The sequence below is a fragment of the Pongo abelii genome, chromosome 13 (assembly GCF_028885655.2).
Source record: "Pongo abelii isolate AG06213 chromosome 13, NHGRI_mPonAbe1-v2.0_pri, whole genome shotgun sequence".
Taxonomy (NCBI): domain Eukaryota; kingdom Metazoa; phylum Chordata; class Mammalia; order Primates; family Hominidae; genus Pongo; species Pongo abelii.
Window position 1 is genome coordinate 117,882,588 of NC_071998.2, and position 13,845 is coordinate 117,896,432.

Sequence of the window (13,845 nt, forward strand, 5' to 3'; positions counted from 1 at the left end):
TATGTCATTCTTACTCTAAATTTAACCTTACCCTTGGTCATTTAAATAATAATCTCCATAAAACAGACCCCTGGCCGTGAGGTGCACACTGAGGATGTGTGTGTGGCTCCTCCCTCCATGAGGGTACCAGGACCCGCTGAAAGTCATGGGGTGTGGAATACCACTCAACAGGAAAAAGTAACCAAGTACTGATGATGCCACAGCTTGAATGACTCTCTAGTGAATAATGCTAAGTGAAAAAAGCCAATCCCAAAAGCTCACATATTATGATTGCACTTATATGACATTTTTGAAGTGACAGCATTTTATTTTATTTTTTTATTTTTTATTTTTTATTTTGAGACAGGGTCTCCCTCTGTCACTCAGGCTGGAGTGCAGTGGCGTGATCTTGGCTCACTGCAACTTCTGCCTCCCAGTTTCAAGCAATTCTCCCACTTCAGCCTCTTGAGGTTGGGACTATAGGCATGAACCACCACACCCAGCTAATTTATTTTAATTTTTTTGGTAGAGACAGGGTTTCACCATGTTGGCCAGTCTGGTCTTAAACTCCTGACCTCAAGTGATCCACCTGCTTCAGCCTCCCAAGGTGCTGGGATTTACAGGCGTGAGTCATCGCACCTGGCCAGAAATGACATTTTAGAAAATAATAGATTGGTGGTTTCCAGACATCAGAAGTGGCAGCGTGGGCATACAGGAGGAGGTGGATGTAGCTACAAAAACACCATGAGGGATCCTTGTGGTGATGGAACTGTATCTTAACTGTGGTGGATACACGAACCTACACATGAGACACACAGAACTCTCAGTCTCTCTCTCTCTCTCTCACACACACACACACACACACACACGAATGAGTACAAGTAAAATAGGGGAATCTGAATAAACCCTGTGGCTTGTATCAAGTCAGTTTCCTGGTGGTGATATTGTACCATAGTTTGCAAGATGTTACCGTTGGAGCGAAGCTGGGTAAAGGGCTGTATTAGTCAGTGTTTCCAGAGAAACAAAACCAATAGGATCTCCATATATAAATATACAGAAAGATTTATTATGAGGGATTGGCTCACACAATCTGGAGGCTGAGAAGTCCCACATCTGTCATCTGCAAGCTGGAGAACCAGGAAAGCTGGTGGTGTGGTTCCAGTCCAAGCTGGAAGACCCAAGAACCAAGGGACTGATGGTGTAAGCCCCAATCCAAATCCAAAGGCTCAGGCATGAGGAGCGTCCTTGTCCAAAGGCAAGAGGAGATGAATGTCCCTGTTCCAGAAGAGAGAGCAAACTCTGTCTTCTTCTGCTGTGTTGTTCTATTCAATCCCTCAGCAGACTGCATGGTCCCCTCCCACATGGGTGAGAATGATGTCCTTTCAAATGCTATTCCTTTTCAGAAACTCCCTCACAGAAACACCCAGAAATAATGTTTTGCCAGCTACCTGGGCATCCCTTAGCCCAGTCAAGCTGATGCACAAAATTAACCGTCATAAGTCCACCCCTTGTCAACAAGACATCCATAGGCATCTTCTGAAGCCATATTTAATCTCCAAATAAAAACATTAATAAGTCTATGGTTCCACTGAACACGATACAACTATCCTGTGTACAATGAAAATGCTCTAATCCCTTCCCCAGAAAAGGAGATAAAGTCCTTGAGTGGTGTTTACTCCTCTCCTCATATCCTGTAACTTCAATAGTATGATGTGAAACTAACAATACTTAAATAGTGATACAAAGTCAATAAATCTTATGTTACATGATAAGGGAATAAGAGAGGAAAGAAAACAAAGATATTTGTTTAATATATGCATAAAAACACAAATGTATTCATATCCAAAGAAGGAGGAAATCCTCATGACAATTACAGTTCTTATTTCTCTAACTGGTCATGTGGTTAAACTGGCATTAATAACTACCATCTTCTGCCAGGCACGGTGGCTCACGCCTGTAATCCCAGCCCTTTGGGAGGCTGAGGTGGGAAGATCACCTGAGGTCAGGAGTTTGAGACCAGCCTGGCCAACATGGTGAAACCCCATTTCTACTAAAAATACAAAAATTACCCAAGCGTGGTGGCACATGCCTGTAATCCCAGCTACTCGGGGGGCTGAGGCAGAATTGCTTGAACCCAGGAGGTGCAGGTTGCGGTGAGCTGAGATCGTGCCATTGCACTCCAGGCTGGGCAACAAGAGTGAAATTCCATCTCAGAAAACTACCATCTTCTACTACCTGTTCCATACAACCTTTGCCTTCAGAAAGCATCTCAGCTGGTCATGGTTTTTTACCTGGCGGGGTGACCCAAAGCTTCATTCCTGAAGGATCTGGGCCATTCATAGTCCAATAGATTGGACTATTGTCATTTTCCATTGACCTTAATCACAAGACATGGTAATACTAAGAGAAGGGGTCTCCTGCATCCCAGATATACTCTTTTCTACCTCCATTGTGGAGCAGCAGCCCAGTGTCCCCTTGGTGACCTGGATCAATCACCCCAGCCAACACCATAGCTCATTTCTTTCCCTGTTGACCCAGAGGCACAAGGAGCCCAAAGTAGCTGGATGGCATCTTAACTTCCAGTTCAATGGAATAGTTGTGTTTCCCAGTGGAAGCACTCCTCCCTCTGGAATTAAGACCTTTAGGCCAACAGAGCATAAAGTCTTGGGAAAAGGAAACAAAGTTTTGCTGATGAGTCACTAGGAGTAATGGTGAGTGGTGCCACTCCCACTTCCACTCCTTGATTCTTGGAACTGGAAATGCTAGCTATGGGAGAATAGGACCATATATTAGGCACTGGTTCAAAACATATCCAGCCTTCTGGAGAACCTTGCCCCAGCCCTGCAAGCTATTGCCACCTAGCTGGTGCTGTAACTGAGTCTTCAAAAGGCCATTCCACTGTCCATCAAACCAGCTGCTTCAGGACAGTGGGGATCATGGTAAGACCAGTGAATTCCATCAGCAGGGGTCCATTGCACTTCTACCAGTTCCTTGGTAGAGGCAATGCTGTGTGGAATACCATGACCGTGGATAAGGCACTCTGTTAAGTTCATGGATGGTGGTTTTGGCAGAAGCATTGCCTGCAGGAAAGGCAAATCTATATCCAGAGTAAATGTCTGCTTCAGTATAGACAGAACACTGCCCCTTCCATAATGGAAGCTGTCCAGTGTAATTAACCTGCCACCAAGTAGCTGGCTATTCACCCTGGGGAATGGTGTCATCTCAGGGGCTCAGTGTTAGTCTCTGCTGCTGACAGGTTGGGCACTCAGAAGTGGCCATACCAGATCAGTCTTGTTGAGCAGAAATCCATGTTTCTGAGCCCATGCGTAACTTCCATCACTGCCACCATGGCAACTTTGTTCATGAGCCCATCGGATGATGACAGGGGTGGCTGGGGAAAGAGGCTGACTGGTATCCACAGAACAGGTCATCCTCTCCACTTGACCTCCTCTGCTGAGGTCACCCTTTGGTGAGCGTTCACATGGGATGCAAATATCGTCACACTTTTTTCCCAGTTAGAGGTCTGTCCACATACCTCTTTCCCAAATTTATTTGTCACCAGTGCCCCAATTGTGTTTCTTCCGAGTCCCTGATGATCCAATCAAACCACTGGCTATAGCCCATGAATTGGTTTACAATCGCAGATCTGGCCATTTCTCTGTCCAAGCAAAGTGCACAACTGGTGCACTGCCTGAAGTTCTGCCCACTGAGAAGATTTTCCTTGACCACTGTCCTTAAGGGATGTCCCAGGGAGGGGCTGTACCTACTTTCTGGTGATACCACATGTTGTGAAGATCAGCTATAAATTAGGCCAGGGTCTTCTGTTTCTCTCTCAACTGATCATAAGAAGTCCCCATAAGCCATAGGTGCAGGTTGGTAGAGAGAAGGCAGTGTGGCAGGAGTGGGAACCAAGGGCATTTGGGCCACTTCTTCATGTAACTTATTTGTGCCTTCAGGGCCTGCCTGGGTCTGACTGTGTATATACCACTTTCATTTGATGATGGGGCACTGCTGTGCATATCCAACTTTATGACTTGGTGGTCAGATAACACCCAGTTCATGAAGGGCAGCTCAGGGGTCGCATGGTCACTTGGTGGACCCTGGTCAAATGTCTAGGGACCACCCAAAGCTTAGTTTTTACTAAGGCCCAGTACCAGGCCAAGAGCTATCTTTCAAAACAGAGTCAGTCTCTGCAGATAATGGCAGAGCCTTGCTCCAAAATCCCAAAGGCCTGTGGAGCAAATCACCCATGGGGCCCTACCGAAGGCTCCAAACAGCATCCCTGCCATTCATTGACACCTGGAGCACCATTGGATCTGCTGAGTCGTATGGGCGAGGTGGCAAAGTAGCTTGCACAGCACCCTGGACCTGTTGCAGAGCCTTCACCTGTTCTGGGCCCCACTCAAACTAGCAGCTTTTGGGACACTCAGTAAATGGACTGGAGCAAAACATCCAAATGAGGAATATGTTGCCTTCAAAATCTAAAGAGGCCCACTAGACATTGTGCCTCTTTCTTGGTTGTAGGAGGGGCCAGTTCCAACAACTTTTTGCCTGAGAAGAAATATCTCAACAGGTCCCACACCACCGGACCCCTAGAAATTGCACTGAGGTAGAAGGCCCCCAAATTGTAGTCATATTTATTTCCCAGCCTCCGACACTCTTAACAATAAATCTAGAGTAGTTACTACTTCTTGCTCACTAGGTCCAATCAGCCTAATGTCATCAATGTATGGACCAGTGTATCTTGTGGAAAGAAAAAGTGATAGAGATCCCTGTGAGTTCATTATAACCTAGAGCCGGAGAGTTGGTAGACCCCTGAGACAGGATAGTGAAGGTGTATTGCTGGCCTCACCAGCTGAAGACAAACTGCTTCTGGTGGGCTTTATGGACAGAGATGGAGAAAAAAAGCATTTTCCAGATCAATAGCTGCATACCAGGTGCCAAGGGATGTGTTAATTTGCTCAAGAAATGAAACGACATCTGGTACAGCAGCTGCAATCAGAGTTGCCACTTAGTTAAGCTTACAATAATCCACTGTCATTCTCCAGGATCCATCTGTCTTCTGCACATGCCAAATAAAAGAGTTGAAAGGGGATGAGCAGGAATTACCCCCCCTGCATCTTTTAAGTCCTTGATGGCGGCACTGACATCTGCAATCCCTTCAGAAATACAGTGTTGCTTTTGATTTACCATTTTTGTAGGTAGAGCAGTTCCAATGGCTTCCACTTGACCTTTCCCACCATAATGGTCCTCAACTTCACGGGTCAGGAAGCCACTGTGGGCATTCTACCAGCTGCTAGTATGTCTGTTCCAATTATGCATCTGGAGCTGGGAGAAGAGCCACAGGATGGATTTGGGGACCCACTGGACCTACTGTAAGATAGACCTGAACTAAAGTTCTATTGCTCGCCTGACCTCCATAAGCCCCTGCTCTAACTGGAGGGCCACAGTGACATGTGAGGTCTCCCAGTGACAGTGTCAGTTCAGAGACGGTATCCAGTAGTCCCTGAAAAATCTGATTATTTCCTTTTTTCCAATGCACAGTTACTCTGGTAAAAAGGCTGTAGGTCCCTTTGGGGAAGGCTAGGAGAGAGGTTAACGGTATAAATTTGGGGTTGTGTACATAAATTTGGGGTTGTGTACCAGGGTCCTTCCCCAGAGGGACCCAGCCTCCCTTATTCAGGCTGTTCTGAGTATATAAACTGGCTGAGTGTATAAATCTGGGAACTGATCAAAGAGTCATGACCCGCTGTTTTTATGATGTGAGTAAGACTTTTGTTCACTTGACCCAGAACTTTTCTTCTTATATGAATCTAGTAAGAATTTAGTGTGTTTCCCATCCATTTCATTTCTAGGAGAACCATGATGAACCAGCCAATGCCATAGGCCTGTGGAGTCAGACTATTCTGATAGTTGCTTTGACTCTGCTGCCCATCACAGTAACCACGCCCACCTCACCTTTGGCAGTTGAGTGCTGCCACTCGGCCCCTGCCACCCCAGGATCCAGTTGCTCCCACTGCATTAGGTTTTCCAATTGAGTGGCTGTGGTTCCCACTGTAAGGTGTGGCCTGCAAAGAACAGTGATCACAGAACCTTTCAAAGACACTGGGGGTTCCCTCACAAATTTATTTCTCCAAGGGGTGGTGAAAGGTATTATCTTTGTCTGTTTCTGCTGCTATAACAAAATACTAGCGAGTAGGGTAGTTTGTAAACAATAGAAACTTATTTCTCTTAGCTCTGGAGGCTGGGAAGTCCAAGAGCAAGGCACTGGAAGGACTGGTGTCTGGTGAGGGCTGCTTTCTGCTTCCAAGATGATGTCTTGTTGCTGTATCCTCTGGAGGGGAAGAATGCTGGTCCTGACATGGTGAAAGTGGGAAGGGCAACAAGAACCTAAGCTAGTTCCCCCAGCCCTTTGATAAGGCACTAATCCATTCATGAGGACAGAGCCTTCATGGCTTGATCACTTCCCAAAAGGCCCCAATTCTTAATACCACCATAATAGGGATTAAGTTTCTACATAAATTTTGGAAGGAACATAAACATTCAAACTATAACAGGTATATCCTAGACTCTCCCAGTGTAGATAAGTAGGTCTTAAATGACAAATACACTCTAGCATTCCCATCTCCCTACAACTGTGACTTTCTTTTTTTTTTTTTTTTTTTTTTCCTGAGACAGAGTCTTGCTCCATTGCCCAGGCTGGAGTGCAGTGGCACAGTCTCAGCTCACTGCAACCTCTGCCTCTCAGGTTCAATTGATTCTCCTGACTCAGCCTCCCGAGTAGCTGGGATTACAAGTGCATGCCACCACACCCAGCTAATTTTTGTATTTTTTTAGTAGAGACGGGGTTTCACCATGTTGGCCAGGCTGGTCTCGAGCTCCTGACCTCAGGTGATCTTCCTGCCTTGGCCTCCCAAAGTGCTGGGATTACAGGCATGAGTCACTGTGCCCGGCCAAGACTCTGAATTTCTTCCTCTACATTAAGCCAAAGAAGGTCAGGCATTTCAAGTTCACTCACAGTAGGTCATCTTTTGGTCCATGTTTCAGCTAAGTAACCAAACAAACTGTAAGAGCCCTTTCTAACTCCCCAAGCTGCAACATTAAATGCAGAATCTCAGCTTTAGTGAGCCCATGTTAATAAATGCTGCCTGATCCAACTTTATGTTCCTTCCATCATTAGCTCATACCTTTGATATCCATCCCCATACATGTTCCCCAGATTTCTACTTGTCTAAATTAGAAAACTCAAGTAGTTCTTTTGGAATGTAGCATACTTCATACTTGAGTCTAGTTACAGGTCTAGAAGCAAAGAGGGGTAGTGGGGATGGTATTGTCTTGCAGAGCAACTGCCTAAGGAGGCCATTATCATTTCCACCAGCAATGTAGGGTGAATCCCCTCAGACAGAGGTAGAGCAGCCAACACCAGTGTGGCTAGAGAGGCTGATACCACTGGGGATGAGGATGCCACTGTCCCTAGAGGTGGGGAGGCCATCATTGCTAGGGGTGGAAAGCCAACTTCACTGGGGGTAGGGAGGTCAACGTGGCTAGGGGTAGGGAGACTTCTTCCACTGGCAAAGAAGACTCGAGAATTTGAGAGGCTCAATGTCCTCAGGTTCACCACAGCCTTCCCACATGTCCCCATCCCAACACAGGATCCCATTCTTTCCCAACCAATGCCCTCACTTTAATAGTAAACTCCCTTCAAGGCTGGGAGTTCGATTGGTGCAGTAATTCAGCCAATTACAGGATAACGTTCTGCATTTGATTTTCAGCAATTTCAGCACTATGGCTGCAGGAGGTGAGGTTCTCATTTAGGACACAGTTAGAAGCTCTTATGTCTTTTATGCAGCTCTTGGGCTGGGAATTCAAATCCCTGAGCTCATCCTTTTCTTTCACACTTTGTCCTGCAACATTAGGAGCAGGGAATCAACATCATTATATTCCTTATTTTTCCAAAAATATTTGCAAGTATCATATACAGAGTCACCTAGCTCCTTGCTTCTTGTAAGTGGTTGATTGGGATATTTTGTGTATCTCCATAAACAGTTCTCAGTGCTCTCTCTACTACTAGAAATAGAGTCATTACCATCTTTAAGTGTAATTGGGTTAGAGAGACAATTTCAGAAACCTCAGAACCAATTTAGAAAACCCATCCTTAAAATTCTGTTCCTTGGCCAGGTGCGGTAGCTCACGCCTGTAATCTCAGCACTTTGGGAGGCCAAGGCGGGCGGATCACGAGGTCAGGAGATGGAGACCATCCTGGCTAAAATGGTGAAACCCCGTCTCTACTAAAAATACAAAAAAATTAGCTGGGCGTGGTGGCGGGCACCTGTAGTCCCAGCTACTTGGGAGGCTGTTGCAGGAGAATGGCGTGAACCTGGAAGGCGGAGCTTGCAGTGAGCCGAGATCGGCTCACTGTTCCTCTAGAATCACTTTGTTCCAAAATGGAACTGCTTTGTATCTTTTTTTATTTTTTATTTATATTTATTTATTTATTTATTTATTTTTGAGATAGAGTCTCACTCTGTTGGCCAGGCTAGAATGTGTGATCTCAGCTCACTGCAACCTCCGCCCCTGGGTTCAAGTGATTCTCCTGCCTCAGCCTCCCGAGTAGCTGGATTATAAGTGCCTGCCACCACACCCGGCTAATTTTTTTTTTTTTTTTTTTTTTGTATTTTTAGTAGAGATGTGGTTTCGCCATTTGGACCAGGCTGGTCTGGAAATCCTGGCCTCAGGTGATCCTCCCACCTTGTCCTCCCAAAGTGCTGGGATTATAGGGGTGACCCACCACTGCTGGCCTGTTTTGTATCTTGACTATGGTGGTGGATGCACAAACCTACACATGTGATACACAGAACTAAAGATACACACACACACACACACACAAATGAGTGCAAGTAAAATAAGGGAATCCGAATAAGCTCTGTGGATTATATCAATGTCAATTTCCTGTGGTGGATAGTGTACCATAGTTTTGCAAGATTGAGGGAAACTGAGTAAAAGGTATATTATTTCTTACAACCGCATGTGAATCTACGGTTATCTCAAAATATTAGGTTGGTGCAAAAATAATTGCTGTTTTTGCCATTGCTTTTATGGCAAAAACCACAATTACTTTTGCACTAGCCTAATAAAATGTTAAAATTTTTTTTAAAGGCACAGGATGTCCACCAATGATGATGCCTCAGCTGTTGACACCAGCAGACTCCTGGGTAAGTGATTGGCCAATGGGCCAGTTGTTCACTAAGACTCTTCCAGTTATGACAATAGAAATATGCCATCCAAATATACAAAATAAGCTGTGCTTCTAGTCTCTAGAGCTGTACTGTCAAACAGTACAGTCACTAGCCACATTGTAGCTATCGAACACTTGAAATCTGGCCAGTCCTAATTGACGTGTGCTGTTAGTGTAAAACACACACCAGATTTCAAACACATAGTGAAAATGAAACAATATAAAATAGCACTTTTTTTTATATTGACTACATATTAAAGTGATAACACTTTGGATATATTGGATTAAACTCTCTCTCTCTCTCTCTCTCTCTATATATATATATATATATATTTTTTTTTTTTTTTTTTTTTTTTTTCTTGAGATGGAGTTTCTCTCTTGTTGACCAGGCTGGAGTGCAGTGGCGCAATCTTGGCTCACTGCAACCTCTGCCTCCCGGGTTCAAGCGATTCTTCTGCCTCAGCCTCCTGAATAGCTGGGATTACAGGCATCTACCACCATGCTCTGCTAATTTTTTGTGTTTTTAGTAGAGACGGGGTTTCATCATGTTGGCCGGGTTGGTCTCAAACTCCTGACCTCAGGTGATCCACCCGCCTCAGCCTCCCAAAGTGCTGAGGTTACAGGCGTGAGCTACCGCACCCAGCCAATAATATATTTTATTAAAATGAATCTCACCTGTTTTTTTCTGAATGTGGCTCCAAGAAATTTAAAATTACGTATACTTTCTATATTTCTGCTGGACAGCACTGCTCTAGAGTAACAACAAGCATCTATAATCATCTACGATCATCATCAAATCATTAAGGTCCCAACCAGAATGCACCCCTGGTCTTTGTCTGATTTCCTAAGAACCACCTCCTATTGGCTCTGACGCTACAGAATCCAAAGTTGGCTCTGTGTAGGCATCTGAAACCTGCTAGGCTCACATGGCTTGGTCCCAGGTCACCCCAAAGGTCAAGAAATGACCAATTGATCAGGCGTGGTGGCTCATGCCTGTAATCCCAGTACTTTGGGAGGCTGAGGGAAGAGAACTGCTCGAACCCAGGAGTTTGAGATCAGCCTGAGCAACATTGTAAAACCCCATATTCACTAAAAATTAAAAATTAGCTGGGTATGGTAGCACCTGTAGTCCCAGCTACTCAGGAGGCTGAGGCAGGAGGATTGCTTGAGCCCAGAGGGTCGAGGCTACAGTGAGCCATGATCATGCCACTGTATTCCAGCCTGGGCAACAGAGCAACACTGTCTCAAAAAAAGAAAAAGAAAGAAAAGAAAAAAGAAATGACCAATAGCTAGGTGTGGTAGCTTGTGCCTGTAATCCCAGCTACTCAGAAGGCTGAGGAGGGAGGACTGCTTGAGACCAGGAATTTGAGACTAGCCTAGGCAATATAGCAAGACCCCATCTCTAAAAAAAAAAAAACCTAAATAAATGTTTTAAAAGAAATGATGGATAAAAGCCATAACCACAGTGTTCTTTCTGGAAGATTTCCTCATAGGTGGCTCAGAGGGTCAGGCACAAGCCTCGTTCCCTCTCATCTTGGGTCCCAGCCCAAATGGCACCTCATCAGTGAGCTGTTTTGGACACTCTTGAGCATTCTGGATGCCAACAAGATCTTCTGCCTGTTCCAGTCTTTGTGTCTGTTGTGGCGCACGGTTCTGCAGAGGATCCAGCCGGCTCCATGCAGAGGCCACAGGACAGTGCCTCCGTCGGGTGGGGCCCATGCTCCTCTCACCTCCTGCCTTGGAGCTAACCATGGGACACTGCACAGTAGAACCCACTCTGAGGTCACAAGTATGCAGCCTCGACATTCTAGAAGAGTTAACTTTTTGTTTTGTTTTGTTTTGTTTGAGACAGAGTCTCACTCTGTCGCCGAGGCTGCAGTGCCGTGGCGCGATCTCAGCTCACTGCAGCTTCCACCTCCCAGGCAATTCTCGTGCCTCAGTGTCCCAAGTAGCTGGGACTACAGGCGCATGCCACCACACCCAGCTAATGTTTTGTATTTTTAGTAGAGACGGGTTTTTGCCATGTTGCCCAGGCCAGTCTTGAACTCTTGAGCTCAGGCAATCCATCCATCTCGGCCTCCCAACGTGCGAGGATTACAGGCATGAGCCACCACACCCGGCCAAGAAGAGTTAACTTTTGATCATGAGGGGCTGGTGCCAGTGGACAATGCTTCCGCACCTTCCCCCAGATTGGACGGTACTGAGATGTCCTTCACACAACACCACAGCTTGTCCTGTGGGACTGAGCAGCCAGTTGTCCCTAGATGCAGTGGCCAGCTTGATGCCACATCCCCTTCACATAGAGATGGGGTTTCACCATGTTGGCTAGGCTGGTCTCAAACTCCTGACCTCAGGCAATCTGCCCACCTCCTTTCCCAATACACTCTCCCTGAAATCACACACCCCGTGAAGTGCCTGCACTCACACCTTTGCCTCAGGCCCTGCTTTCTGGGGAGCCCAGGCTAAGCAGAGGCTCTCCCAGGCCGCCTGCTCCCAGCCCCAGCCCCAGCCCCCATTTCCCCATCTCAGCACCTGGCTCACTTTTTTGGCTGGGTCTTTTATGCTCCTAAGGATCTTGTTCATTTGTTCGTTGGCTTCTGTTTTCCTCTCTGCCCAACTAGACTGCAGGCTTCTTGAGGGCTCCATCCCCAATGTCTGAAACCCAGCCTGGTGTGAACTTGGTGCGCAGTAAGTATTTGTTAAAGCCCTGACCACAGTGCCCAGTCCTCTCACAACATTAGACTGAGCCACCCAGCTTCTCTGTTTATCAGCTGGGATCAGACATATTTAGAAGAGATAAACTAATAAGGTGACAAGTCTTTATTCTGGGGAGAGAAGCTGCTCTTTCTAAAACGAGGATATGGCCTGGCATAGTGGCTCATGCCTACAATCCCAGCATTTTGGGAGGCAGAGGCAGGAGGATTGCTTGAGCTCAGAAGTTCGAGACCAGCCTGGGCAACATAAAATAAAAAATAAAAAAATTACCCAGGGGTGGTGGCAAATACATGTAGTCTCAGCTACTTGGGAGGCTGAGGTGGGAGGATCACTTGAGCCCAGGTAGGTGAGGCTGCAGTGAGCCAAGATAGTGCCACTACACTCCAGCCTGGGCGAGAGAGCAAGACCTCATCTCAAAATATATATATATTCAAAAATTGGCCAAGTGCAGTGGCTCACACTTGTAATGCCAGCACTTTGGGAGGCCAAGGCAGGTGGATCACCTGAGGTCAGGAGTTCAAGCTCAGCCTGGCCAACATGGTTAAACCATGTCTCTACTAAAAATACAAAAAATGGCTGGGTGCAGTGGCTCACGCCTATAATCCCAGAACTTTGGGAGGCCGAGGCAGGCAGATTGCCTGAGGTCAGGAGTTTGAGACCAGCCTAGCCAACATGGTGAAACCCCATCTCTACTAAAAATACAAAAATTAGCCAGGTGTGGTGGCGTGTGCCTGTAGTCCCAGCTACTCAGGAGGCTGAGGCAGAAGAATCACTTGAACCCAGGGGGTGGAGGTTGCAGTGAGCCGAGATTGCACCACTGCACTGCAGCCTGGGTGACAGAGCAAGACTCCATCTCAAAAACATAAGAAATAAAAAATAAATAAAAATAAAAATACAAAAAAAAAATTAGCCAGGCACGGTGGTGCATACCTGTAGTCTCAGCTACTTGGGAGGCTGAGGTGGGAGGATCACTTGAGCCCAGGTAGTTGAGGCTGCAGTGAGCCAAGATAGCGTCACTGTACTCCAGCCTGGGCGACACAGCAAGACCCCATCTCAAAATAAATAAATAAATAAATAAATAAGTAAGTAAATATTTTAAAATTGGCCAAGCGCAGTGGCTCACACTTGCAATCCCAGCACTTTGGGAGGCCAAGGTGGGTAGATCACCTGACATCAGGAGTTCAAGACAGCCTGGCCAACATAGTGAAGCCACATCTCTACTAAAAATACAAAAAAAATTTAGCCAGGCATGGTGGTGTGCGCCTGTAATCCCAGCTACTCGGGAGGCTGAGGCAGGAGAATCACCTGAACCCAGGAGATGGAGGTTGCAGTGAGCCAAGATCGTGCCACTGCACTACAGCCTGGGCTACAGAGCAAGACTCCATCTAAAAATAAAAATAATAAATAATAAATAATAAAACTAGGATGTTACCGTTTTGGATCCACCCAGGTAGAAGCTTGCCCTTAAAGATGGTGAAGGTGAACAGAGAAGCACGTATTGAAATTCACCAGTCATCGAGCAGTATGAGCAATCCACGAGCAAATCTTCCTCCCCAGGAGCTTTGATTGCTTTGAACTTTTTAATCAACTGGGCAATCCCAGGAAGAATTCCCAGGCCCCAAGAGCAGGCTGGGGGTGTTGAGGACATGGGCTTTCTTTTGCAAAATGGGAAAGGCTTTCCTTTGCAAAGTGCCTCTCAGGCACTAAGCAGGTGCTGAGCTTCCACAATCTCATTCACCAACCCCACACTGTGGGTCTCTCTGGGGTTGGGGCAGGGATTAAATAAGATAGTGCAAATAGAGTGCCTGGCATGTACATTATCATCATCATCATCTTCATTATTGTTGCCATCTCTGACCCTGAACATTCATTGTCAGACCAAAGAGGCAAGCCCTGATCTTCCTACACAGACCACA

General features: G+C 46.2%; 1 long non-coding RNA gene across 1 annotated transcript; it reads right to left on the reverse strand.

Moving 5' to 3' along the window:
* Positions 1–1,024: 1,024 nt before the first annotated feature.
* Positions 1,025–11,386, reverse strand: LOC129048018 (uncharacterized). The gene is made up of 4 exons (XR_008510003.2): positions 10,772–11,386; positions 5,938–6,335; positions 5,170–5,307; positions 1,025–1,254 (listed from the first exon to the last, which is right to left on the reverse strand). It is a non-coding gene; the product is annotated as an uncharacterized LOC129048018 (long non-coding RNA).
* Positions 11,387–13,845: the final 2,459 nt, after the last annotated feature.